Here is a 25,264-nt window from a genome sequence, read left to right on the forward strand (position 1 = left end):
ACTCTGCAGGGTGTGCTGACCACTGGTGATCAGCCTCTGGTCACTGTCCATGAGGCGTGAGGTAACCTGAAAGTGGGTGTGGGTGCTGCCCCCCTCGCCCTGTCCCTCTTTTCCGCCATGTAATGAGGTTGCCTCCTGATCACAGAGCCGCTGGGTGTGTGCTGTGTGCTGTAAGCTGCAGGGTGTGTGCTTCTTAGCTGCCCCTTCCTAATTTGCCCCTGTGCTCAGCACATTCATGCTAGCCAGCAGGCCAGTGCCTCAGTTTCTCTTGCCAGGCTTATTAGGTTTTTCTGCCCCTTCCGCCTTAGGTCCCTATCTATCCTGCCTCCAAAGGGTTAAACAACAGTTCAAGGCAGGACACCCAGGAGGCCAAGTGGAAGCCCCAGAGAGCAAGCAGAGGCCAGAGGCTCGCAGGCAGCATGGAGGCGGCCCAGAGCTGGCCGCCGGGAGGGACCCCTCGGCTCTGCTCTGCACTCAGGCCATATCGTGGCCCACGGATTTCTTGCAGACCCACTGGTAGGTGGCATCACAGTATATGTCATTGCACATCTGCTGAGTATGGACAGTCCTCCGTGTGCCCATTCCCATTGTCCAGTTGTCCAGCTGGTCTCTGCTCAAAAACCTGGAAACAGAGGGACGTTATTCAGCTAGATACAGGCAGTGGCCCTTGTCCCTGCTGGGGCACATGGAGCTAAAGTGACACAGCTCCCCAGTCCCCTTGCAGCCCCAGAACAGGGACAGAGCTGCGATGCCCTGCAGGCCTGAGTCTGCTGAGGACATCCTGAGTCACTGATGATCCAAGGATGGGGAGGGTGTCTGTGAAGCAGCAAGTTGGGGAAAGGAGAGGGTAGGGACCTTTCAACTTCCATCCCAGAACTCGCACTCAGATCCCTTTCAGATAGGGCCCCTTGCAAGAAGGCCTGAGCAGGTGTAGGAAGGGGGTGTTAAAGGAGAGAACAGGAGGACCCTCTGCAGCCCCAGGCCCTGTCCTGTCCTGACGTCCTCTGGAGGCGCCCAGGCAAGGCTCCGTGCCTCTGTGACACACACAGCACTAACACTTACTGGGCAAGGACACACACGCAACTCCAGCCAGGCCTGAGGTGTGTGTCCTGCAGATGGACTCACCTTTGGCTCAAGGCAGCATTGAAAGGCGTACCATCCACCCAGCGCCAGGAGCCCTCCTGCCCCTGTCAGTGAGGCCAATCCCGTGGTGAGGGGCACTCGTGAACTTGGTCAGAAACATCTGTAGAGAGGAGGCAGTTGGTTGTCTGACTCTAGGTGTGAGGAGAAGCTTCTCCAAGATGTATGGAGAGGAGTCTGGGCCATCCCCAACTGGTCGCTGGGCCATGAGGCCCATGTCCCTGCAGAGCTGGACCCCTCCCTGCTCCTTCCCTGGTGTGTCCAGGGTCTAAGGAGCAGCCAGGGACCTTCGGGGAGGCCCAGCTTCCCATCACATGACTGTCCCTACCTAGTCCCAGCCCTGGATACGAGCTGTGCTGTCCTGGGACAACATCTGGCCAGAGCTTCAGGATGCTTCACAAAGCAGCATGGCCTTTTTCACACCCACAGAACAGTGTCAGGAGCGCCCTGTGTGCTGGGCAGTCACGTCAACTGAAATGACCAGAGCTAGTGAGGTCTTTTGTTAATAACCTTGACACGTCCTGAGGCCAACCCCCACCAGATGGCCCCCCTGGGCCTTGATGGCCTTGGTGCTCCTCAAATCGAATATGAGTGCTTGGCCTTCCCAGGAAGCCTAGGTCTCCTGCTCACATGCCCTCCACAGCCATGGGATTGATGGACAATAAAATTGAGATTGATCTGCACCCTGTGGACAGGGGCATGTGGGGGGGGGGCTGGTGCCACTCGGATGCTATGCAGCGGCCCCCTCTCCTCTCAGTACAGAAATTCCCAGGCAAGCATGAGCAGATAACAGCAGAAAGCAGTCCTGGAACGCGGGACTCGGCGGTTTTGCACAGGAAGCTCAGGGACATGTTGTTTTCTCTAGTCTTCTCAAAGTTGGGACAAAAGTGAACAAACGACATGAGCTGGGTGCTTCAGAAAGTGCAAAAGCTACTAGCAAACTCTATTCTCCTCTATTAGGAGAATCAACAGAACTTTCTGAAGTTGTTGCAGAAAATCCAGGACTTGTCAACAAATCTTGGTACCCAGGTGGTTGGTGATCAAGAAGACACTGAGTAAACCTTCAGAACTTGTTCAACGATGGACTGAAGCAGCATTTGAGAAATATGTAAAATCTATTTAGGAATGAAAAGAAACTAATCTGAAGCAACTTAATCCAGAATAGTTATTTTCAATTGTGGCAGATAGAGATTTAAAATGGCAACTTTTTGCAATATCAATGGAAAAGCTACATGTTGCAGCTATACTATTGAAATAAACTTTGAAATAATTGCACATAAACATAATACAGTATTTTTTTCACAGCACCCTGTGACTTAGGCTACAATCTAGTTATTATATTCAGAATTCACAAAATGACCTGAAAATAAAAACTACTTCTAAAAATTATGGAATTCAAGGGTAACATTGTTATCATAAGCTTTATATGATATTGTAACTATTGCTTATTATCCTACTAATAAAACATTCAACTTTTTCATTTAAAAAAGTCAAGATTGTAGAAGTGGCTGTGGCTCAAACAGTTGAGCTTCCATCTACCATATGGGAGGCCCTGGGTTCGTGTCCTGGGGCCTCCTTGTGAAGGCAGGCTCGCCCGTACCTCACAGAGAGCTGCTGGCCTGCAAGCCCTAAGGAGAGCCACCTCAGCAAGGTGACACAGCAAAAAGGGAGGCAAGTAGAAACACAGAAAAGCACGCAGCAAATAGACACAGAGAGCAGACCACAAGCAAGCCTCAAGGGGGGGGGCAGGATATACTTTAAAATAAATGAATACAGAGACCCAGAAGTACACACAGCAAATGGACAGAGAGCAGACAGCAAGCAAGCCTCATGGGGGGAGTGGGATAAATTTTAAAATGAATGATTACAAAGACACAGAAGAATGCACAGCAAATGGACACAGAGAACAGACGGCAAGCAAGCCTCAAGGGGGGGATAAAAAAAATTTCAAGCCTGATGACTGGAGAGGAAGCCCAAAGGGACCTGAGGGGCTGAGGGAAAGCATGCTCCCTCACGCTCTCAGGGTGCCGCCCCACCACCCACCTCTGCCTGCCCTGCTGCTGGCATCTGTCCACCTCCGGGAATCTCCCCCACTCATTGAGGACAGTAGGGTTTGTTGTCCACTTTTCCACCTCCAGTGCAAGATGCTCAGAGGAATTCAATATTGTTCCCTGCCTGACAGGAGACATGAAGGTTATGGGCTGTGCCCTCCCCTAGAGGAGGAAGGTCAAAGCACCAAAGTCCCTTGTCACACACCAACCCTGTCAGAACCACCCCAAGCCCCCAGCTCTGACCTGCCCTTCCTCAGAGGACACCGATGCCAGGTGAGTTCCTTGGGACACACAGAACTGCTCAGCCTCCTCCAAGACTTCTTGACATCAGAAAAGTAATGCAAGCTCCCCCTGAAGAACTTCCAGCCTTGCAGGAGCAGCCAGAGAAGCTGAGCTGGAGCAGAGGTGGGAGGAGAGGGAACCAGGGGCTGATGGCGGATGTCCCAGAGCTGGCCTTCCTGAGCCCGCCAGCGGCTGGCTACTAAGGCCCGTGTCCTTGAGGTTGGGTTCCCCAAGGGCAGGTGCTGCTGAGACCATGCCTCGGTCCCACTACCCAATTCCCCAGGGAGCGGCAGCTCAAGATGCCTGGCTCAGTGCTCCTGGGACACTCAGCTCTGCTACCCAGAAAAACTCTCTGCTGAGACATGTGTTTTGTGATCATATCACTTTATTTCCCATCTCACTGCTGCCACCGTACAGTCCTCTCCATCTCAATTCCCACCATCTGTCTAGGAAGTTGTCCATCCAGACAGAGACTCCTTTACTTCCTTGACTTGATCTCCATCCACTCTGGCTGCCCACACCCAGGACTATCCCAGAAAATGAAGAGCTGTACAATACAAAGAGTGAACCCTACTCTAAACTATGGACTCTAGTTAATCATATGATTATAATAATATTGGTTCATCGATTGTAACAAATATACCCACTAAGGGAGAACGTTATTCATGGGCAAAGCTCTGAACTTTCTGCAGGATTTTCCTGTAAACCTACAACTGCTCGAAAATTTAAAATTTTTAATCAGAAAATCACTTTTAAAACTTCAAAAAATAACCGAGGAAGATTTTCCAGGTGACCAGGTCCAAGTAAAGCCTTCCAGAAAGGGGAAGTAGCAGGTACAAAGGCAGGCAGGCATGAAACCACATGGCTGGAGCTGACATGTGCAAACCTGGGCTATGGCCCCCATGCAAGGGGTGGGAGAGGAGCCTGGAGAGGCTTCCGGCACTAGATCTTATGCACATAAAAAGGAATTTGGATTTTTCCCTGTGAGCAATGGGAGGCCCTGAAGGGTTTTACCCAATGGCTCAGGTTTACACTGTAAATATTTGAAAGTGATGCAATGTGAAGGCACAACAAGAAAAAAAGTCCATCCCGTTTGGGCCAGAAACATCCATCAGAACCCAAATGCAAAGATCTCAGGAAGACACAGACAGCGTGGACCAGGCGTTCTCAAAGTGCGTTCCCTGGACGAGCAGCATCGTGCCTCCTGGGAACGTGGCAGAAATGCCCCTTCTCAGGCCCAGCGCGAACTGCTTTTTCTGAAATTGTTTCTGAACAGTCTGTATTTAACAAGGCCGCGTGTGATTCTTATGCTCTGAGGCCTCAGAACCAGTCATCCAAACCCAACCCAATTAGGGCCCACCAGCAGCCTCTTTTTATAAACAGTGTCACTGGAGCAGTCACGCCCGTTCATTACATGTTCTCTTTGGCTGCTTCAGCAGTGCAAAAGGAAAGCACTGAGGAGCCATTACAGAGACTGTGGCCCACAGGTCTCAATTTTACTATTTGGCCCTTTAAGGAAAAGTTAAAGTAATTATACTGCACCCTGAGTGCCCATGTTTTAAAACTTCATGGTGCTCAGGCTAAATCCCAGACCAAAATCCATAAGATCTCTGTACATGAGTCCCAGCCATGTGCTTGGGTGACTCCAATGCACAGCCAGGAAGGAGCACCTCTCAGTCCATACTAAAGCAGGAGGGCAGCAGTGGGGCTCGAGGAGAGGCAGGAAGGAGGAAAGACTTCCAGGCACTGGTCTGCATGGCCAGTGACTCCTTAGACTCGACTGGAAACAGGGGAAAGAGCAGGGGCTCGGCACTGCCTGCCAAGTCCTCATTTGTCAGCCCCCATCTCTCCAGCAGCTTCTCCCAACCATCCCTTCTCTCCCCCAGCTCCCTACAGGCATCCTCCTCCTTAGCAAGTGACCTCCTATGCCACCCAGAAACAGATGTGGTTAACACTAGCTCTCGCAGTCTCGTGTTCCCACATCTGCACATGGACACCAACTTCCACACCTGCTCCCCTCTGAGCTTCAGAGATTCAAGTACCATCCCAACCTCCTTCAAGGCCAGTCATGCAACGTGCATTTGACTCTCCTCCCTATCTTCAGCCTCCACCTCTTTCCTGTTCCCCTTCCTTGAACCTCAGGTGAAGCCTATCTGAATCTAGAAACTCACTCTCAAGTTCACCAAAATATTAGCAAGTGGTTCTGATGGAAAGTAGGCAAATTTTCATGGCAATACTGATGCTTCTTTTCTCATCTTGCAATTTTTTAATATTTGCCACCCTGTCTATAATTAACAGATAGATGTTGTAATGGAGGAATAGCTGATTTGATTTTTACTCCTCCCCCCTTCTCACCTTCCCTCTCAGCTATGTTCCTCGACAGACTCATACACCTGATCGATTCACGCCCGACAACCATGATCTGCTTCCACCGAAATTTCATTCCAATGACTTATTAATTGCCTAGCCTCGGTGGATGCTTTTCGGTTATTTTACATGGCCTCTCTGGCATGTGCCAGAACTGACCACTCCCATGTGGAAATTCTCTCCTCTTTTGGCTTTCCCATATGCACATCTCCCAATTCCCTTGTCCTCAGTTGGTTCACACACACGTCTTTCCCTTCTTGACCCCTGAAGCTTGATTCCTGACCCCACCCTCAGCCCTCTCCCATGCTTTGTCTCATGGAAACCACCCACTCCGACTGCTGCAACCAGAATCAACATACCCGGGGCACCCAAGCCTATGCCTGCAGCCCTGGCCTCTCTCAACTCCAGACAGCCTGCAGGCGACATCCACTTGGATGTCCCCCAAAGTACCACAGCCAGCATGTCCAAATCTTGCTGCTCCTCTTCCTCCTTTATTCCTCAGTTGGGGACCCCTCCATTCAGTCACCCAAGTCAGAACCTCAGGGTTCTCCTTAAAAACCTTCAGTGGCTCCTCATTTTCCGGAGGATGAAAGCCAAACTCACTCAGAGGCCTTCCAATCTAGCCCATGTCTCTCCAGTACTGGCCACCCCTCTAGCCCAGGGTTTTTCAAATTGCAATCACCAACCCATTAGTGGGTCATAAATTTGGTTTATCAGTTTTGACTAGCTTTGCTCTTTTTTTAAAGAAAAGAATATAAAATGTCAGAGTGAGTTCATGCAGGAAAGGTTTTGCTTTTTAAAAATGCATAGAAAGATTACATAGATGATTAGATAGAAAGATAATAGATTTCCTTCCCCCCTTCCACAAAAGATCCCTTCTCCCCTTTCTTTTTGCCTCCCCCTTCTCAGTTCCCAATACTTGCTTCTAACTTAACACCTCTTTCACCAATCTATATGACTTTGCTTACAGGTCTGTCTCAATCTTGCATCTTGTAACCTTCTCAAGAGCAGGCATCATGTCTTATGCATCTTTAACCCCTGACACGTGGTAGATGTTCATGAAAGTGTCAGACACATGATCGAATGCTGGCTACAAGGTTAAGTGCGTTACCTGTGTAGATTCATTTGATCCTCCCTGTGAAGCAAATCCTATTGCCCCCATTTTGCAGGTGAAGCTCAGAGAAGGTAAGCAACTTGTTCAGGTTCACACCGTTTGTGATAGCTGGAAGTCACAAACAGGTTGTCTGGCCCTACAAGTACACTCTGCCATTACCACGTGCCTTCATCACAAAAATCTGGTTTGCAAAAGGAGATATTTTGTGGAGAGATTATAAGCCACCTTAGAGCAGGGACATAGTTTCTCATGTCTTCTGCGCTACCGCCTGGGCACAAAAGAGCCGTGTTTATTCGATTTGTCCTCTCTCTACCACCCTTGCTCTTTCCCAGAGGGGACACATGCTTGAGGCTAAATGGGCAGAAACATCCCAGCAACTCTGCCCTCCCCAGGGTGGACCCTCCCTACCACTTACTTTGGGTCCTTTGTAGCTGTTCCTGTGAAGCACAGGCTGCACGGAGGGTCTCCAGGCTGCTCTGCTGCTCCTGGATTTTCACACTTAGTGAGTTGCTATTGCTCACATTAACTTGTAGCCTCTGGATCTCAGCCTGTGCCTTCTGAAGTCTGTTTTCACACATGTGGGTCTGGGAATTTAAGGCAGCACCCTTCATTCCTTGTGTTAGGGTCTCTAACTCCCCTGGGATTTTCCAATACTGCTCTTATTCCTGGGAGCTCAACTTTTGTCTGCTCCATCCCGCCCTTTGCCTTTTGGGTCTGGGCAATGGCAGTTTCCAAATCTTTTTTAACAACTGAATCACTTCACCAGCCCTGTCCAACCGACCTCTTAATAACTGGATCTCAAAAGTGCTGTTGTCACTGCCTTTTATAAAGTTCTGGTTCTGGGAATTGAAAGCACTTGCATTTCCCAGACCTCCCCAGAGCCTCTGGATCTCAGCATTGGGCCCTTCCAAACTGCTGCTTAAAACCTGGTGCTGGGTCCTTAAAACACTGACCTTCTCCAGGTTGCCTTTCAAAAGGTGGGTCTGAACACTGGCATTCTGTAAACTCATATTTGCAAAGTGTAAACCTGCCTTTAACACCTGCATTTCAGCCTTGGCATTTTCTAGGCCTCGGCTTCACATGTGGGGTACAACCCTGGTGTTTTCTGAACTGCTTTGTAAGAAATCTTGGGTCTGGGAATTCAATGGGTTTGCATTCTCCAGAGCTCTCTTTAGGCCCTGGATCTCAGCATCAGCCGCCTCCAAGGAATTCCTTAACATCTGGGTCTGGATATGGCAGGTGCCAGCATCTTCTAGAACTCCTTTGACCATCCGGATGTCAGCACTGGTGTTTTCCATGTGGCTGCTGAGCGTCTGGATCTGAGAACAGACATTGTCCACCTTGTACTTCAGCATCTGCATCTCCACAGCCCAGGTGCTAGAATGCTCTTTAAACAGCTGGAGAGCTTCTTTATCTCGGCCAGTGGGCCAAAATGGTGGGAATCTTCAGGGGAGGAAATGCAGAGGTCGGGCAAAGAGGCCCATTTCATGGGGAAGCATAGAGATCAACCAGCGTGTTCTAAAGATTTCCATGGGGAGATGCCTACACCATGGCCCTGAGAGCACCCCCCATGGCCTGTCGTCTCCCTGACCCTGGACCAAGCAATAGCCAAAGACCTAATTAGCCATCACACATGAACTAACGGATCCAAAGCATTGAAATTGTTGCTTACTGTAAACTAGTTACCCCCACACACACCAAAAGTCATGCTGGTGAGACTTGGATGCTTTTGCTGTTGTAACAGAACTTGAAAATAACTCATTATATAACTTAGAGCTGTTGAAGTTTAATTCCACAGAAATTTCACCATTAGAAGAGTCATAGAGAAAAAGAAGATGTGAATAAGGCCCATGTTTAGTCCTGAGCTATATTTGTACAACTACCATTGAGCCTCTTGACCTATCATTGTTACTCCTGAAAACCATGTAAACCACAAACAAATTTTCTGATTACAAATTCAGGGGGGAAATACAATAGGAACAAAATGGGTGCTCCTGGCAGAAGGCCCCTGTTCAATCTGCAGTGCTATAATGGAGGTGTGCCACACCTTCAGGTCACACGGGGCCTCTGAGCTGAAATCGCCTCTGAAAGGGCTGGGCACCCCTACAGAAAACGGAGGACAAGAGTCCCTTCAGAGCAATTTGGGGATATGAGAGCCCTGAGTGAGAGATCTTGGCCACCAGGGCCGTTCAAGGAAACTGCAGCCCTTTCCTCTGCAGGGTCTTTCCCAGCAAGCCCACCTGCCACTGCCCCTGGTCTTGCCATCACCCGTGGCTCTCCTCATGAGCAAGGACTCAATTTCACACATCCATGGTCACTGCCTGGTTCCATCCACCCTCAGGACCCCTGCCCTATTCCTCAAGCCCTGGCTAGGGGAAGTGGGAGACCACCTGGCCTTTGGAGGCGTGAGAAGAACAGAAAGGAAGTCCAGGTTGATCTTCAACAAAGAAGCAAAGGCAATTCAGTGGAGAAAGCATAATCCTTTCAACAGATGGCCCTGGAACAACTGAATAGTAATATCCAACAAATAAAAATAAACTTCAGGGAAGCGGCCTTGGCCCAACAGATAGGGTGACCACCTACCACACAGGAGGTCCGTGGTTCAAACCCTGGGCCCCCTTGACCCATGTGGAGCTGGCACATGTGCAGTGCTCATGCGCGCAAGGAGTGCCGTGCCATGCAGAGGAGCACCAAGCTCAAGGAGTGTGCCCTGTAAGGAGAGCCACTCAGCATGAAAGAAAGTGCAGCCTGCCCTGGAGTGGCACTGCAACAAGGAGAGCTGACACAAGAAGATGACACAAGAAAAAGAAAGACAGATTCTCGGTACCACTGATAAGGATAGAAGTGGTCTCAGAAGAACATGCAGTGAACGGACAAAGAGAACAGACAACTGGGGGGGAGGAATAAATAAATGGAATAAATAAATCTTTTTTAAAAAAAGTAAACTTCACACCTCACACCTTTACACAAATAATAACTCAAAATGAATCATTGACCTAAACTTTAAAATTTCTGGAAGAAAATGGGAGAATATCTTCATGAATTTGGGCAAGGCAAGCAGACTGAGAGAAGATATTTGCAAATCACACATTTGATAAAGGACTTGTATCTAGAATACATAAAGAATTCTCGAAGACTAATGCCGTCGAATAGAGAGAACTGTATCTCTCGTGAGAAAGGACGGCTCCCAGGGCATTAGATTGGCAGGCGTTGTGGGCCCTAAGGGGAGGGGAAAATGGACGTGCAATGGATGGAACAAAGGTAAATAAGGGGGCAAAAGAGGAATTATGTGAGAGTACACGAGGATGAATATAAAACAGCTAATATTACACCAAAAACATATAGGGGACGACAGACTAATAATGAAAACCATAAGACAAAACATAGGATAACTAAAAAATTTAGAAAACTGTACAACCTAAAGTATGGACCACATAGTAAGCACAAATGTTACCTTGTTTGAAAACTATAGTTTCGGAATCTGTACATCAGTTTCAGGAAATATGATATGAATAAGTTAAAAGATTATTGCTGTGGAAGGGAAAAGGTTTTATGGTGGATCTGGGGAAATACTGTATATTGTATATATGAATTTTGGTGATCTAAGACTCTTCTGAAGCTGACATTATGTTGGGATTCACTTTACGGGAAGTTTTGGATCACAGAGTGGTTCAACAATGGCAGCGGAGGAATACTGATATGGGATGTTATTGACAGGATATATATGGTTGACAGGGAGTTATACAGGGCATATGCCCAGGGTATATGGTAATGTCTATATATACTCATAGTGGAAACAATTAAAAACAACAGCTGGGGTGCGACGGTTTGCTCGGTCGGTAGAGGTGGGGTCTGGCTGCGGACGAGGGGTCGGTCCAGCTCTGGACGAGGGGTCGGTCCCGCTTGGGACGAGGGGTCGGTCCCACCTGGGACGAGGGGTCGGTCCGGCAGCAGACGAGGGATCGGTCTCACAAGGGGTTGCGCGGTTCGGCTGACGGGGTCGCCCGGCGAAGCCGGCGACGAAGGGGTCGCCCGGAGAAGCAGGCGACAAACTGGGGACAAGGGAGGCCAGGCCCTTGTCGGGGGCTCTCAGGACTGGAGGGCGCACGGCAGAAGAACTACCGCGGAGACAAGGTAAACACGCAAGTCCACTTTACTGAGGGAGAGGCAACAGTTTTATAGGGGCTGGGGAAGGCTGATTGGTCGAAGCCACGCCCTGTTCTGATTGGTTGCCGGCGAAAGGTCAGTGGGCGGTACTGGACGGGGGAGGGGTGGTGGTTAGGGATTGGCTGTCGCTGTTGCTGGGGGAAGGGGCAGGGTTTAGGGATTGGTGGCTGCTGTTGCTGGGGTGGAGGGCAGACTTGAGTTTCCCGCCCACGCCTGGCTGTTGCTGCTGTCGGGGGAAGGGAAAAGGGCGGGCTGGATTTTTCCGCCCACACCTGGCTGTTGCTGCTGTCGGGGGAGGGGAAAAGGGCAGACTGGAATTTTCTGCCCTGCGCCTGCGCAGGGAGAAGGAAGAAGAAGGGTGCCGCCCCACAAGGCATCGGGTGGCACCATCTGGGAGGAGGGGTGGCCGCGGAAGCATAGCTGCCGAGAAGGGGAGACCCGAGGGCACTCTGCGCCCATGCCGAGCTTCCTTCAGGGGTGGCGGTGGGCCCGACCAACCACCCTATTATGGGGGCAGTGGAATTAGGCCTACCGCGGCCGCTCCCCTGCCAGGCCAGCAAACCACACTTCAGCCCGAGGGGTGACTGCACTGGGGGGGTACTGGGCTCCTGGCCGGGGGGTCACTGTTGTGGGCCCTGGGAGAGCAGCGGCAATCCTCCAGGTGCAACGGCAAGAACCAGGAAGGAAGGAGGGCCCAACAGTGGGCTCTTGATACTAATGGCTACACTTTTGAGCCTATGCACCTGCAATAAGAACAAGGCCTAGAGAAGCATTGTGCCTGGGGGTTTCCTCCTGACAGCCTTCATGTTACTCAAATGTGGCCACTCTCACAGCCAAACTCAGCGTGTAGATGTGATGCATTCCCCCCAGCGTGGGACACGACACCCGGGGATGAGCCTCCCTGGCACCGAGGGATCACTACCACATACCAGCTGAAGAAGCAACTAGAAAATGACCTTGAATTAAAGATTCAATGCGGAACAGCAGAATATACCTGTCTACTTATAATAACATGACTTCGGGAAGCGGTTTGACCTAATGTAAGGGGGAAATGGAAAGGAGAAATGAGATTATAAGGCTGTGAGTCTCTAAAAAAGAGTCTGGAGGTTGTCAGAAGGAATAGCCCTATGTACAACTGAACAGAGTCTAAGAGACAGATAAGGTAGATACAACCCCAGGTATTGGTTCTTTTGAGGGATAAAGAGACCCACGGGTTCTATGGTCATGGCAGTGAACCCCTTCTTTGGAGCTGGTGTTTCTGAGTGATGGAAATGGACTCAGAGGGGATCTCTTTTCACAAGACTTGCATGCTACTTTATTGGAATTGTAGTTGGTGCTGGGTTTAAGATATATGTAGGGGATTTGAATCTCTGGACTGATAATATGACACCCAGGCCCAGAGCCTCAACAGACTTCAGCTCCTACACTTTGACTTATTGGACTTACTCCACTCAGCTAACATGGAGTTGAAGAAGGTCAACCACCACAACATGGAGCCTAGAGTGTGTACAACTAGAAGTGGGAAGAGTGCATCCAGTACCCATGTGGAATCTAAGCCCTCACTTGACATAGGTGTGCAATGGACACAACCAATCCAATGTCCACAGAGAAAATGTGGAATGGGTGTGGGAACGGTAGCCATGGGGGCTGCTGGGTGTGGGGAACGGGAGGAAGAGATGAGATGTGGAGGTGTTTTTGGGACGTGGAGTTGTCCTGGATAGTGCTTCACGGACAATTACGGGACACTGTAGATCCCCCCAGGGCCCACTGGATGGAACGTGAGAGAGTCTGGGCTATGATGTGGACCATTGACTATGGGGTGCAGTGATGCTCAGAGATGAACTTACCAGGTGCAATGGATGTATCACAATGATGGGAGAGAGTGTTGCTGTGGGGGGAGTGGGGGGCGGGGGCGGTGGGGTTGAATGGGACCTCATATTTTTTTTAATGTAATTAAAAATAATAATAATAAATAAATATTTCAAAAAAACACAAAAAAAATTAAAGAGCTTTTAAGATAAAAAAAAAAAAAGAATTCTCAGTATTCAACAAGACGACAAACCCATTTTTTAACTAGACAGAGCAGATTTGAAATCAAAAACTGGAAACAACCCAAATCCCATCAACAGCTAAGTGGGTAAGTCATGGCGTAGCCATAAAATGGAACCCAGCTCAGCAATAAAAAGGAATGAACTACTGTGCACGCCACGGCAAGGGTGGAACTCAGGATAATTATGCTGAGTGGAAGAAGCCAGAGGAGAAAAAAAGAGTATGTCCAGTCGATCCCTTATATGTCTATAAGGAGAAAATGCAAACTAATCCACAGAGACAGAAAGTAGAGCCGCAGTTGCTTGGGGAGAATGGAAAATGGAGTAGAGGGATTACAAAGGGTTAAAAACTTTGGTGGGGTAGGGCAGGTGGTGAATGTGTTCAGCATCTTGACTGTGGAGATGGTTTCATGGGTGTACACATATCAAAACAGGTTGTGCACTATATGTGCACTTTGTGATGCTCATTACACTCAATATACCTACATTGAAAAAAAATGGATTATGCCCTCCTCTCAAGAGGTCAGACCCACTGAGGAGCCTGGGGATGGCAGGGGAGAGGCTTGTCCTGGGTTCTGGGCCTCCCGACACTGGCTCCCTTCCCACCCTCCCTCCCTACACTGTGGCTACTCACTGTCTGGTTCCACAGGTGGTGGCCAGGTGGTGTCTCCCAGATGGAACTGAAACTCCTGGAATGAGGAATCTGCCCGAGGTGGTTGAACTGAAAGACCCCACTCCTGGGTCAACACCACCTCTCACCTGGGGCCTGGGGACAGGGGGCACACACACCCTAGTGGTTGGATTCCAGAAGGGGGGAGTTGGCTCCAAGCCCCTCTCAGGGTCTTCCCTCATGAGCTTTGGTTCTGGAGAGGAGCCTCCCCCCTTGGATGGCGGCCTCTATCTGCTCCCAGGAAGCATCTGGCCCAGACCTGGGGCTGGAGGTGGAGTGACCCTCTGGGTGCATTCGGGGTCCCCTAGAGGGCTTTATGCAGGACGAGGAGGAAGAGCCACTGGGGTTCAGATGCGCGAGGGGCTCACCCACAACAAGGAGAGCCACGAGGGGGGAGAGCACGGCCACCACCGCCAACACCAGCGTGGCCTCAACTCGCCTCCTCATCTTGGGGCCACAGAAACCACTGCCGCAGGGCCCGTCCCTGTGGGAGAAGCCAGTGTCCAGGACGAGCGTGTGCTCCGTGTTCCTGCCCCCTCAGTCTCCTTGTCTGTCCTGTGGGTGAGAACAACGGCCATGCTTATCACACAGGGATTCTGGAGAAGAAAAAGGAGCACCTGAGATGAGCAGGGCACCTGGGGCATTGTAGCATCACACAGCCAGGTAGTCCAGCTGGGAGCACAGCACCCAGAAATGGAGGAGGATGGCGGGGGCGGGGGGACCCACAGAAGAGGAGTTCTGCAAGCCTGTCGGAAGGAAGGATGGAGCAAACGAACAAACAGGAGAAAAGCTGCTTCACGGATCCTGCCCACAGCAAGCTCACACCCTGTGGGGCTGCCACCACCCCCACACCCCGGCACGGGGTCCCTGGATCCTGAGAAAGAGCCTCTGCCTCACAGTGTCAGTCCTAGAGCCTCCCTGCTGGAGGTCACAATGCCCCCTGGGTTGTGAGATGGGCCGGGCCTGCAGCTCTAGCTTCAGAATAAAGTGTGTTCAGGGAAACCTGCTAAGGGTGGAGAGTGAGCGAGTCCCAGGACCCTGAGGTGTGCAGCTGCGATTTAAAACCAGGTCCATCAAGTTTACAGTTCACCCCCTTCCTCTAACCAGGGTCTCATCCCCAAGGGAATGGGTCTGGGGATTGGGTGTGTGCTCCAGGGTCCTCGGCCTGACCCTGTTTATTCTTCAGGCCAGAAGAGCAACAAGCCGAGCTCTGGCCTGCCAGTGAGGGGCTCAGAGAAATGGCAGCAGGCTGGGGACACCCCAAACCATGGAACAGGCTTGTGAAGCTCATGTCCACAGCCCTTTTATCTGGCTGGCGAATCTAAGCAGGCATATTCTGAAGAGCAGTAGTTCCTTCCACTGGCAGAGACTTTCAGGGCAAAAGGAGCAGCAAAATGTAACATGAGGTGCCTCATTTTTTTTGTCAGAGAGGCCAGAGGCCCTGGGCTACCAGCACCTCATTTCTCTGGAGTGTGACACCTCACCACCCTCTTTCCCAGCTCTAAAGTCCTCGAACTCTGATGACCTTGTCCCTGGAGGACACAGGCCCTAGAGGAACTGGCTCTCTGTGGACACCACCTAGGATTTGCTTTGAAACCGAATTGTGGGGGAAAAGGTGGAAGGGGGCGTCCTCTGCGTCCAGAGCACTGGAGCAGCACACAAGGCCGGGAAACTGAGGCTCAACGCACGTGCACTAATGAGCTCTTTAAAAGCACCTGTAGGTGGAGATATTTTTGCAGTTGTCGGGAGCCTCAGCTGTCCCCTTCTGGGACCCCGTTCCCGCCAAAGCGCAGGCGCTGAGGAGCCCACACGTGGGGCGCACAAAAAGCAGCCGGTTATGGTAAAGGCACCAAAGCCACCGTCACTCCCCTGCCAACCAGGCGCACGAGGGGGACCTCAGGAGGTCCAAAGCCACGGGGAGCGAGGCCGCCTGGGGAGGCTGAGAGGGCAGGGCCAGCCCGCCCGCGGGAAGGGGTCGGGGGCGGCGGAGCAGCGACGGCCCTGGACGCCCGCGCTCCTTGGCCTTGGCCCCGCGCCGCCGCTCCAGCGCCAACTGCACGTCCTGGGTCGCCGAGGAGTCGCCGAGGGCAGACGCCTGAGCCGGCAGATGGCAGCCAGCTGGGCAGCGGCCCGAACTGCTCCCGCAGCACGTCCTGCAGCACCTCGGCCTCCGGGGCGTCCAGGAAGGCGGCGGCGCCGGGCTGGGCCCTGACGGCTCAGGCACAGCGTCCATGGCTGAGCGCGAGGCCGGGCCCGCCCCCCACAGCCCCTGCCCTGCTGGGCAGAGGAGAGGCCGGGCTCGGGGAAAATTGGGCCCCAGGGTTAAGGGCAGGAATCGGCTTTTAACTAGCTACACCGGTGATTACCATGAGCCTTGACGAACAGCACTGGTTCCCGAACTTGACTGCACCTGCCATCGCCGGGCGGGGGTCGGGGGCGGGAGGGAAGCAAGTCCATAATAGACGATTCCAGCCCTATTTCTACATGTGTATTCAAAAAGACATGTGTACATATGCATAAATTCACATGCACGTACACGTATGCATAGACACAAATTGACTGCACATGCCCCTTTTAAAAAATCCATTTTCACATAAATGTTGTAGAAAAGGTGAAAGAATAATAGCAAAGAGCTCCTGCCTCCACTTCTCTCTACTATTTAATCACATTTGCTATTACCCTTTTCTATGAATTGTCCCATTTTCATTATTCTTTTTCTGGATTATTTTAGTTGCAGAAAAGATGTTCCAACAGGGAGGGAGGAAGGAAGAGGAAGAAGAAATTCTCATTGTGTCTGGGCTATGCTGATTCCAGAAATTCATGGGCCCATACTGATACGAATTGGAGAAGGGAAAGTGCTCTCTCACAATAGATGCCACCAATTTGGCCACCATCAGGGAGTCAACAGTGGACACCAAGGAGTTGCTCCTCACGAAATAGTTCTCAATGACAAAAGGAAAACTAGTCAGTTTAGGGTGAAACCACCTGGCAGGCACCCCTTTGACCAGGTGATCAAGGTTAGCATCAGCAGTGGGGGCACAGGTAACATCATGCAACTCCTGATGAGATGCGCGGAGAAAAGCCGAGCACCGTTTCTATGGGATCCCTGCCAAGAAGGCCTGACTAAGTCTCAACATGAGGAAACACTGGGCAGATTCAGCCTACAGAAGGCTAGTGTGCTTACACATATACACCTATATCTACATCGATGTGTGTGCATATCTTATACATGTGTTTATTTTGAAAGCCATGAATGCACATTAATATTTCCAGTTCCAATCCAAGACCTCAGATTTCTCTCTAGTCTTTCCCCTTTCCTCAATTTTAATTCCCTTCTCCAACAGAGGGAATCCTGACCCCCATTATCCTCAATATATTGATTTATTTGCCCAGCCTCTGTGCATAGCCAATTTCCTAAGCACACCAGCCACTCACTTGGCTCCCTGCCATCTGCTTGGCCCCACCTCCTCCCCAGCTCCCAGCCATGCCACTCTCTAAGGGAAGGGCAAAGGAAAAAGAAGAGGACACACCAAATTGTAAACCATGGTTCCCGAGCAGTGAGTCTGGGAGTGAGATATGATCTGTGCATCCCATCTTTTAGATTGTTTGCATTTTTCACAGTAAACATCAGCCACTTTTCTTGAAAAAAAGGATTTTTTTAAGAAAAACTAGTTTTTAAACCTCAGTAAATTTGATGTTATCTTCTGGTAGGCAGATAGAAGGCCGCAAGAACCATTTGTGTAGGAATGAAGCTTAAAATGGAGATAGTTCACCTATTCACTTAGTTTTCCTTAAGAACAGCATAAATATCATTTTTCTATTTTATTGCCAAACTCTTGAGTGGGCAAGAAGTGTACATCAGGAGTCCAGTGTGAGAACCCCAGACTTTAATCCTGCTTCTTTTCTGTTTTTAAGATTTATGTATTTATTTCTCCCGTCCTCCATTGTGTTTGCACTCACTGTCTGCTTTCTGTGTCCATTGGGTGTGTGTTCTTCTCTGTCTGCTTGTCTTCCCGTTAGTCGGCACCAGACCAATCCTGGGACCGTCCAGAATGGGAGAGGGTTGCGCAATCTCTTGTACCACCTCAGCTCCTGTCCTGCTGCATCTTTTATTATCTCTCTTCTGTGTCTCTTTTTCTTGCATCATCTTGCTTGCATCAACTCTCCTTGTGGTCCTGCTCTCCTACATGGGCCGGCACTCTGCTCGTGCCAACTCACCACATGAACCAGCTTGCCGTCAGCACGAGACCCGAGGAATGGATCCCTGGACCTCCTATATGGTAGACGGGCACCCAATTGCGTGAGCCACATCCTTCCCTTTATTCCTTCTTCCTCCTGAAGCAACCTCAGCTCTAACTTTCTGGCCTCTTGTGTGTTAGCCATCTGTTCTGAAGGAAAACAATCATAAACTCATGTGAGCTAACATGTTAAACATGAGAGTGATTTGGTGTTGATACCTTGACACCACATAGCATTAGGCTGACACAAATTTTCATCTGTGTCAATCTCATTGGTTCCTCATAGCCCTGTGTTTAAGGCAGAAGAAGTATAGTTACTCCTAATGTATTCATTCACTCAAATATATTCCTTGATGACTCATATGACAGACATTGTGTTAGCACCTGGGACATAAAGGACTATTAACTTACTCCTGAAGATTTGACATCTGAGAGAGCCCACCCTCTAACTGATAATAACCCTCTGATATGATGCAAGCTTCTAGTGACGTGAACAAGGAAAGAAGGGACTGATATTCTTTGTGATTAAAAAGAGGTATCATTCAAAATCGACGGTGGGTAAGAACTCAGACACAGGAGTCTGACACTAGCCATGTGACCTTGGGCAAGTCACATCCTCTCACTGAGCCTCAACTTCCTCTTCTGAAAAATATAATCTACTCCACAGAAATTTGTGGGACAATGAACGAGAAAGCATGAATATATGGTGCTTGCAGTGAAACATGTGGAAACAAGAACCTGCTTATTCAGGCAAAATCTTTCACTTTTTTTTGCCATAAATACCTGCCCCCATAATACGTATTTGTTGAGTAAAAGAATGAAAGAATGATTAGGTAGATGAGTGAATTAGACATACCTATAGAATACTGGTGGATAAGTATCCTCTTCGAGACTGACGATATCACTTGGTTGAGGTCCACAGCTCCTATTCCAGTTGCACTCATCTCGCACTGATCTAATGGCCTACCAAGGCTTTTCTCCTTTCCAGACTGCCTGATGTACCTGAGCACCTCTGCACCTCAGAATACATTGCTTTCACTAGGTTTGCTCCTGCCTCCAGCCCTTCCTTTTGGATCCACATTTATGCCATCCTCAAGTACTGCCATTTTATTCTCTGAGTCCTAACTTCCTTGCTGTCCAGTTAAATGCCAGCTTGCTAGAGTCAGTCCTTGGGATAAGGACGGGACCACACAGCTATGTCAGTGTATGGTGCTGTTGCAGAGAAGGAAGGGCTGCCTAGTTGCCTGATGGTACAGGTGCCAGGTCTCTGAGCAAAGTGGACAAGGGTGGGAAGCTGTGGCCTAAACTTTTACCTATTTCTTTTTTTTTTATTTTTTTTAATTTTTATTGACTTTGTAATAATATTACATTAAAAAATATATATATATGAGGTCCCATTGAACCCTACCACCCCCACCCCACCTCTCCCCCCCCAGCAACACTCCCTCCCATCATCATGACACATCCATTGCATTTGGCAAGTACATCTCTGGGCACCCCCGCAACCCATGGTCAACGGTCCACACGATGGCCCACACTCTCCCCCATTCCATCCAGTGGGCCCTGTGAGGATTTACAATGTCCAGTGATTGCCCCTGAAGCACCATCCAGGGCAGCTCCATGTCCCAAAGAGGCCTCCACCTCTCATCTCTTCCTTATTGGACAGAGTTGCTCTGTTTCAAAAAGCAGGGTGTCCACTTGTTCCACATCATGCTTCTCAGGCCTGCTCCTGGGGTATGGTAGGTAGGGGTAGAACTTCTCCAGCAATGGAGTCACTCCTGCGTGAGTTTCCACTGCTGCTGCAAGCTTTGTCTTTTCCTCTCTCTTCCTAGCTACCTGAGAGGTAAATGAGAAGACCTCGAAGCACGTGCCATTTTAAACAGAGTGCCCCTAGTAGGCACTTTCCATGAGACATTTTTTGTTCCACTTAAAGCTAAAAAAGGGAGAGTTATGCAGGCAACAAGAAGTAACACCCGGCCTCTACAGGGCTGAGATGCACTGGGACTTGGCACATGGTAGGCACTAAAAAATGTTGTCATTGCCATTATTTCTCCTGCCAGATGGGCCTGTGGACATCTAAAGGAAGGTCAGGCCTGCTCCCCTTACTCAGGAACAAATAACTGGCACTCCTCACACCTCCCCACTCTCTACCCAGAAGGAGGACTCGTGCTCTGGGTAGAGGTTTCCCTCAGGTCAGAGTAGCAGAAGCTTTGAACAATTGGGGAACTGAACACCTGGATTTGGAGAAATTGGATTTTGGTGATTTAGTTTTGTATTTCTGTTTCCCTTAGGCTTTCAATAACTGTGGCCTCTAATCAGTCAGAGTGGACATCATCCCAAATCCCTCAAGACTGAGAAATGGAGAAACATATGTGCCTCAACCAATTGGGCTCCCATCTACCATATAGGAGGTCCTGGGTTCAATGCCCAGGGCCTCCTGGTGAAGGAAAGCTGGCCCTGTGGAGTGCCGGCCCACGTGGGATTGTGGCCCCATGCAGCAGTGCCAACTAACATGCAGAGCTGATGCAGCAAGATGATGCAACAAGAGACAAAGAGGACAGAAAATAAGAAGATGAAGCAGAATAGTGACATGAGGTGGCACAAGAGAGTAAGCAGCTCTCTCCCACTCTGGAAGGTCCCAAAGCCACCTAATGAGAACAAGCAGATGCAGAAAACTCACAGCAAATGGACACACAGAGTAGACAATGGGGGGGGGGAACAGGTGGGGGCTGAGGGAAGAAATAAAAATAAATCTTTTTAAAAAATCAAGTAAAAAAAATGACTGAGTAATGAACAAAAAGGGCTGATGGGGGAACCACTGACTAAACCGGATGTACTGTTATTGCAGCTATCTTGTGTAAACTGAGTAATTTTTCACAGTTACATAAAAATAAATTTTTAAAGTTATAGGCTATTTTATTTGTACATAAGGGACAATGGACTCTATCCCGAATCCCAGGAATGGGGTGACCATGTCGAGCAGAGGGAGATTATCCCAGGGTTTTGTTTTCTTTCAGGCAGAGCCTCCTTAAGAGGCTCCACCTCCTTCATCAAACTGGAGCCCCTACCCCAGGTGTCCCCACCTCACCAGCACTTTGGGAAGGGGTTGAGACGACCATGAGGTGATTGGGGACCATTTCCAAAACTGGTGCTTTCCCGCTAGAGGGTCTCCTGCCACCCAACAGCAAAGTCTTCAGCCACTCATCCCAGCTGAGAGTCGATGCAGGATCAGAACCTAGTCTGGCTGTTCCAAGCAGAATCCAAGAGCTTTCCAAGGGCTTTCTGTGCTCAGTCATGGGGAGGGTGGAGGCGCCGGCTCCTGCAACACCCGGCTCTCTGATCCCCACAACACCAGCCAAATGACCTGCCCTGGAGCACCTGTCTGTGATGTTGTTACTGGAGCTCTGAGCTCAAGGACATACCACCAACGCTGCGCTCCGTGTTCAGGAAGCTTCTGCCACTACAGCTGCCACCTGACACCCACAAAGCTAGTGAGCGGATACGGTGAACTTCACATCTCCACCACCTTGCTGGTCCACAGAAAATAGACAAAAAGGCAGAAAGATGAGTCCTGCCTGCATTCCACCACCTCCTCAGTCTCACACAACCGCTTCTACTTAAATCATCTTGACTGGTGTCCGGAATCCTGGACACAGGGGATTCTGGGAAATGAAGCTGGGCCTTCCTGCCTCTGCAGTGGAGAAAGACAAGCTGGATGGGGCTAAGTGGCCCAAGCCACATCATTCTCCTCTTGGAGACTCAGCAGAATTGCCCTCTCTCCTGCACATGCTTCAGCGGATCCACCTCAGGTGTCTTTCCTCCATCTGTTGCCCTGGGACCCAGCTGAGATGACCAACCCCCTCAGGCACCACCCCTCCCACTGATCAGGTTTGGCTCAGACACAGGTCTGATTCTCTCCTCGTATCAGGGAAGGCATGAAAGAGTTTCCACAAAGCAGACTTAGTAAGAGAAGGCAAAGAGTGATGTAAAGAAAGGATCAAGGGGAGCAGCTGTGGCTCAAGCAGTAGAGCTCCCGTTTACCATGGGGAGGACTGGGCTTTGATCCCAGGACCTCCTGGTTAAAAAAAGAAAGGCTTCCCAGACCTGCCAAGAGGCACAGGCCCCTGTGCAGCAAAGTGACACACCAAAAGATGATGAGGGAACAAGATGTATATAAATTTAAAAAAAAACTTTGTCCAGAATACCTATGTCTAGAACTCAGGTCTGCCACCTCCACTGCAGTTCTTTTCCCATGAGGTATGAGGGGACTCCCCCCAAAGCTGCCCCCCAGTCACACATTCCTGGTCCACCCAGCCCTGCAGGTGGTCCTGCTTACCAGGCTCCATATTTCACTTTGCTTGGGGCCCCTCCTGCCCTGCCCCCATGGGAGGAGCCAGGGTTATTCTCTTGGTGACACTAGTAGAGTCAACAGAGGTCAAACATGCCTCTAGGCAAAGACCAGAGAAGAACAGCAGACAAGCAGGCGCTCCCATAGGCCATCATCCCAGGAAACCGAGAAAAGCTCTGTTCCCCACAGAGACCCTCAGGTCAAGACCTTCCTGTGCTGGAGCAGCCAGTAGGCCTCGAGCCCTGCCAGGATGCAGAAAGCTACCTGGCCAATTCCTGGCACCTGCATGGCCTAGCAGAAGAGCAGACGTTTAAGCAGGGTCTGGGGGCTACAGGCAGAGGGTGGACGCCTTCGTGGTCAGAGGGGAAAGAGTGTTTACAGCACCGGGGTTCATATGCACTTTGAGCAAGTCATCCAAATTCTTGGCCTCAGCTTCCCATCTGTAAAATGGGGTTGAAATGTTTAGAGAAGTAGGGTGTATGTGGTTGAGAAGTTGGGTGTATGCAATATCGAAGGCCAGGACACAAGGACTCTGAGAAGGAGGTTGATCTATTTCGATTGGCCAGACTCAGCAGACTCCTGTCCTAATAAAAACTGAGCCCCAAATCAAAGTTTTCGGTCCCTTTTATACAGAGGAAATAAGAGTAGGGAGACAAATGGTGCCTGTATAAAAGACTTTTTGTTAGTTTCTTCAAGTGTTTTATCTGAGTATTAGATTATTTCTTCCAGATAAGCTTGATTTAACACATATTCCCCACATTCCAAGCCAGCTTGGATTGAGCATATCCTCCACATTTCATCTGGATGCAACCTTGAATCCACTTTCAGTCTTACATCCTTTCTGAGCATTCAAAGACTGTAGGGCCTTTATTACTTATTTGGATTTCTAGAGACTAGGTACACTTGGAAACAATTTTGAATTGATGCACAGGCTATATTATATTCCCCCCTTTGAGGTCAAGCTTAAGTTATTAAGTTTCAGCATCACTATTGTCTGAGTCCCTCCGGACTGACTGGTATGTATATAGAGCCATGAGATGGGCAGCTGTTTGCCTTGTTACTATACCATTTATTAGGGTGCACATTCTGTTTACGATGAAAGGGAGGAGGCAAGGAAGGATGGTGCATGCTCCTATGAGGAAGGCAATTATTCCCAGTAGAAGCTTGAAATTGTTTACTATTGACTGCCAGCTTCCAAAGGAATTATTTAAATTCCAACCATTCCAGGTTTGCACTGGGACATGAGCAATTTTTCCTATTTTGCTTGTAATTTCATCAATAACCTTTTCAGTGCTATCTAATTCAAGGCAGCGATTAGAGAGATTGAACTTTTCACAAACTCCCCCTTCAGCTGCCAAGAGATAGTCTAGGGCAAGACGGTTTTGATAGAGAGCATTTCTGAATTTAGTTTGCTGTTGGGCTAGTAAGTTTAGTGCATGGGCAGTTTCATTAGTTATTATCTCTGCCACAGTTTGTAGGTGGATGATTCGGTTTAGCATATAGATAGGGTTTCGATAACCCCACATGCCATTCTCTGCCCAAATATAGGATTATATGCTCAGGGGGCTGTTCTTCACTTCCCTAGGTAATGACAGCCCTTTTTTCTCTTATGTTTTGATATACTGGCTGGCTTAACTCTTTCCCTTCTGTTAAGGGAATAAGGGTGAAGGAGGGTTTTATTGTACTGAGCATACAAGTACCACACCAGTTTCGCAGAAGTTCTACCCAGCAACCGTCCCACAAATCCAGTACAAACCATTTGGGGCAGTAAAGGGGCCCTTTGTGGTGGAGTTCCACACTGTGATAAATTTGGGGAAAGTACGATTTATGAGAACAAGGTCAGATTCGTTCCATATTCCCCAAGGCTCGGTTGTATTTGTGGTATAATTTTGGAAGTTTCCCCATTTACATGTTAGGTTTCCAACAACTATAGAGGATCTTAGGCAGGCCCTTGAAGCACAATATTTCCCTATGACAGAAGTTTGCAAGGGCCACATACTATCTCAGGGGACAGCCGGGAGTTCAGTTGCATTATATGGTTGGCGGTAATTGTATTCCCTGGTTTCCCAGGGCCATTGGTCTCCCATATTAGTACCTCCACACACCTAGCATGAGGAGACATTTAAGGCTGCCCCCACCACTTCAGCCAGGCTTATACAGAGGTTTCTTGCTGCTTGTGGGATGGAGCAGGGCCTTTCGATTTCTTCATAGAAGGAGTGGAACACAGAATGGGCTTGACTTGTGAGTGGGTATTCCCGATACCCAACCCAGATGTCGGCTCCTGGGTCTATTCCTTTACCATCAGTGCCGAGGCCCATTTGGTCTCCCTGAGTCTGCCAGGATTCAGGTTTAAGGATGGTGAGGTTTAAGGGGTTACATGGACCACGTGGACAGTTAGCCGGGGCCATACCCCTTGGTGAGGATGGCTGTTTGTTTAGCTGTGTCTGTGTTGCAGGTGGCCCAGGTGACACAGGACCAGGAGGGGCAGTAGCATGCACCTATGTATTTCCACCAAAAGCCCCCCTCCTTGGGCTTCCCTTTACATTTCCACATATACTTTTTGTTATGAGTACAGGTCTGCTCCCAGCTGAGCCCTCCACAATCTGTGTTCCATGGTATCCCGGAGTCTATAACTTGACATGCGTCAAATAGGAGGGACGCTCGTTGCTTCTGGCTAGTGACGGAGGTAGAGGAAAGTAGCTGCCCATGTTGATCAAGCACTCTTATTTCCCATTTATGGGAGACTGTTGGGGGTCTAGGGTCATAGCAGGTTATTTGGCCAGACACGTTACAGACACTACAGGAGATTCCCTGAAACTGACAGGTGGTTACCTGGCCC

The 25,264-nt window shown here is 49.6% G+C and overlaps 1 pseudogene; it reads right to left on the reverse strand.

Moving 5' to 3' along the window:
* Positions 1-474: 474 nt before the first annotated feature.
* LOC131273768 (C-type lectin domain family 4 member F-like) lies at positions 475-14,286 on the reverse strand (annotated as a pseudogene).
* Positions 14,287-25,264: the final 10,978 nt, after the last annotated feature.

This window comes from Dasypus novemcinctus, chromosome 17 (assembly GCF_030445035.2).
Source record: "Dasypus novemcinctus isolate mDasNov1 chromosome 17, mDasNov1.1.hap2, whole genome shotgun sequence".
In the NCBI taxonomy this organism is placed as follows: domain Eukaryota; kingdom Metazoa; phylum Chordata; class Mammalia; order Cingulata; family Dasypodidae; genus Dasypus; species Dasypus novemcinctus.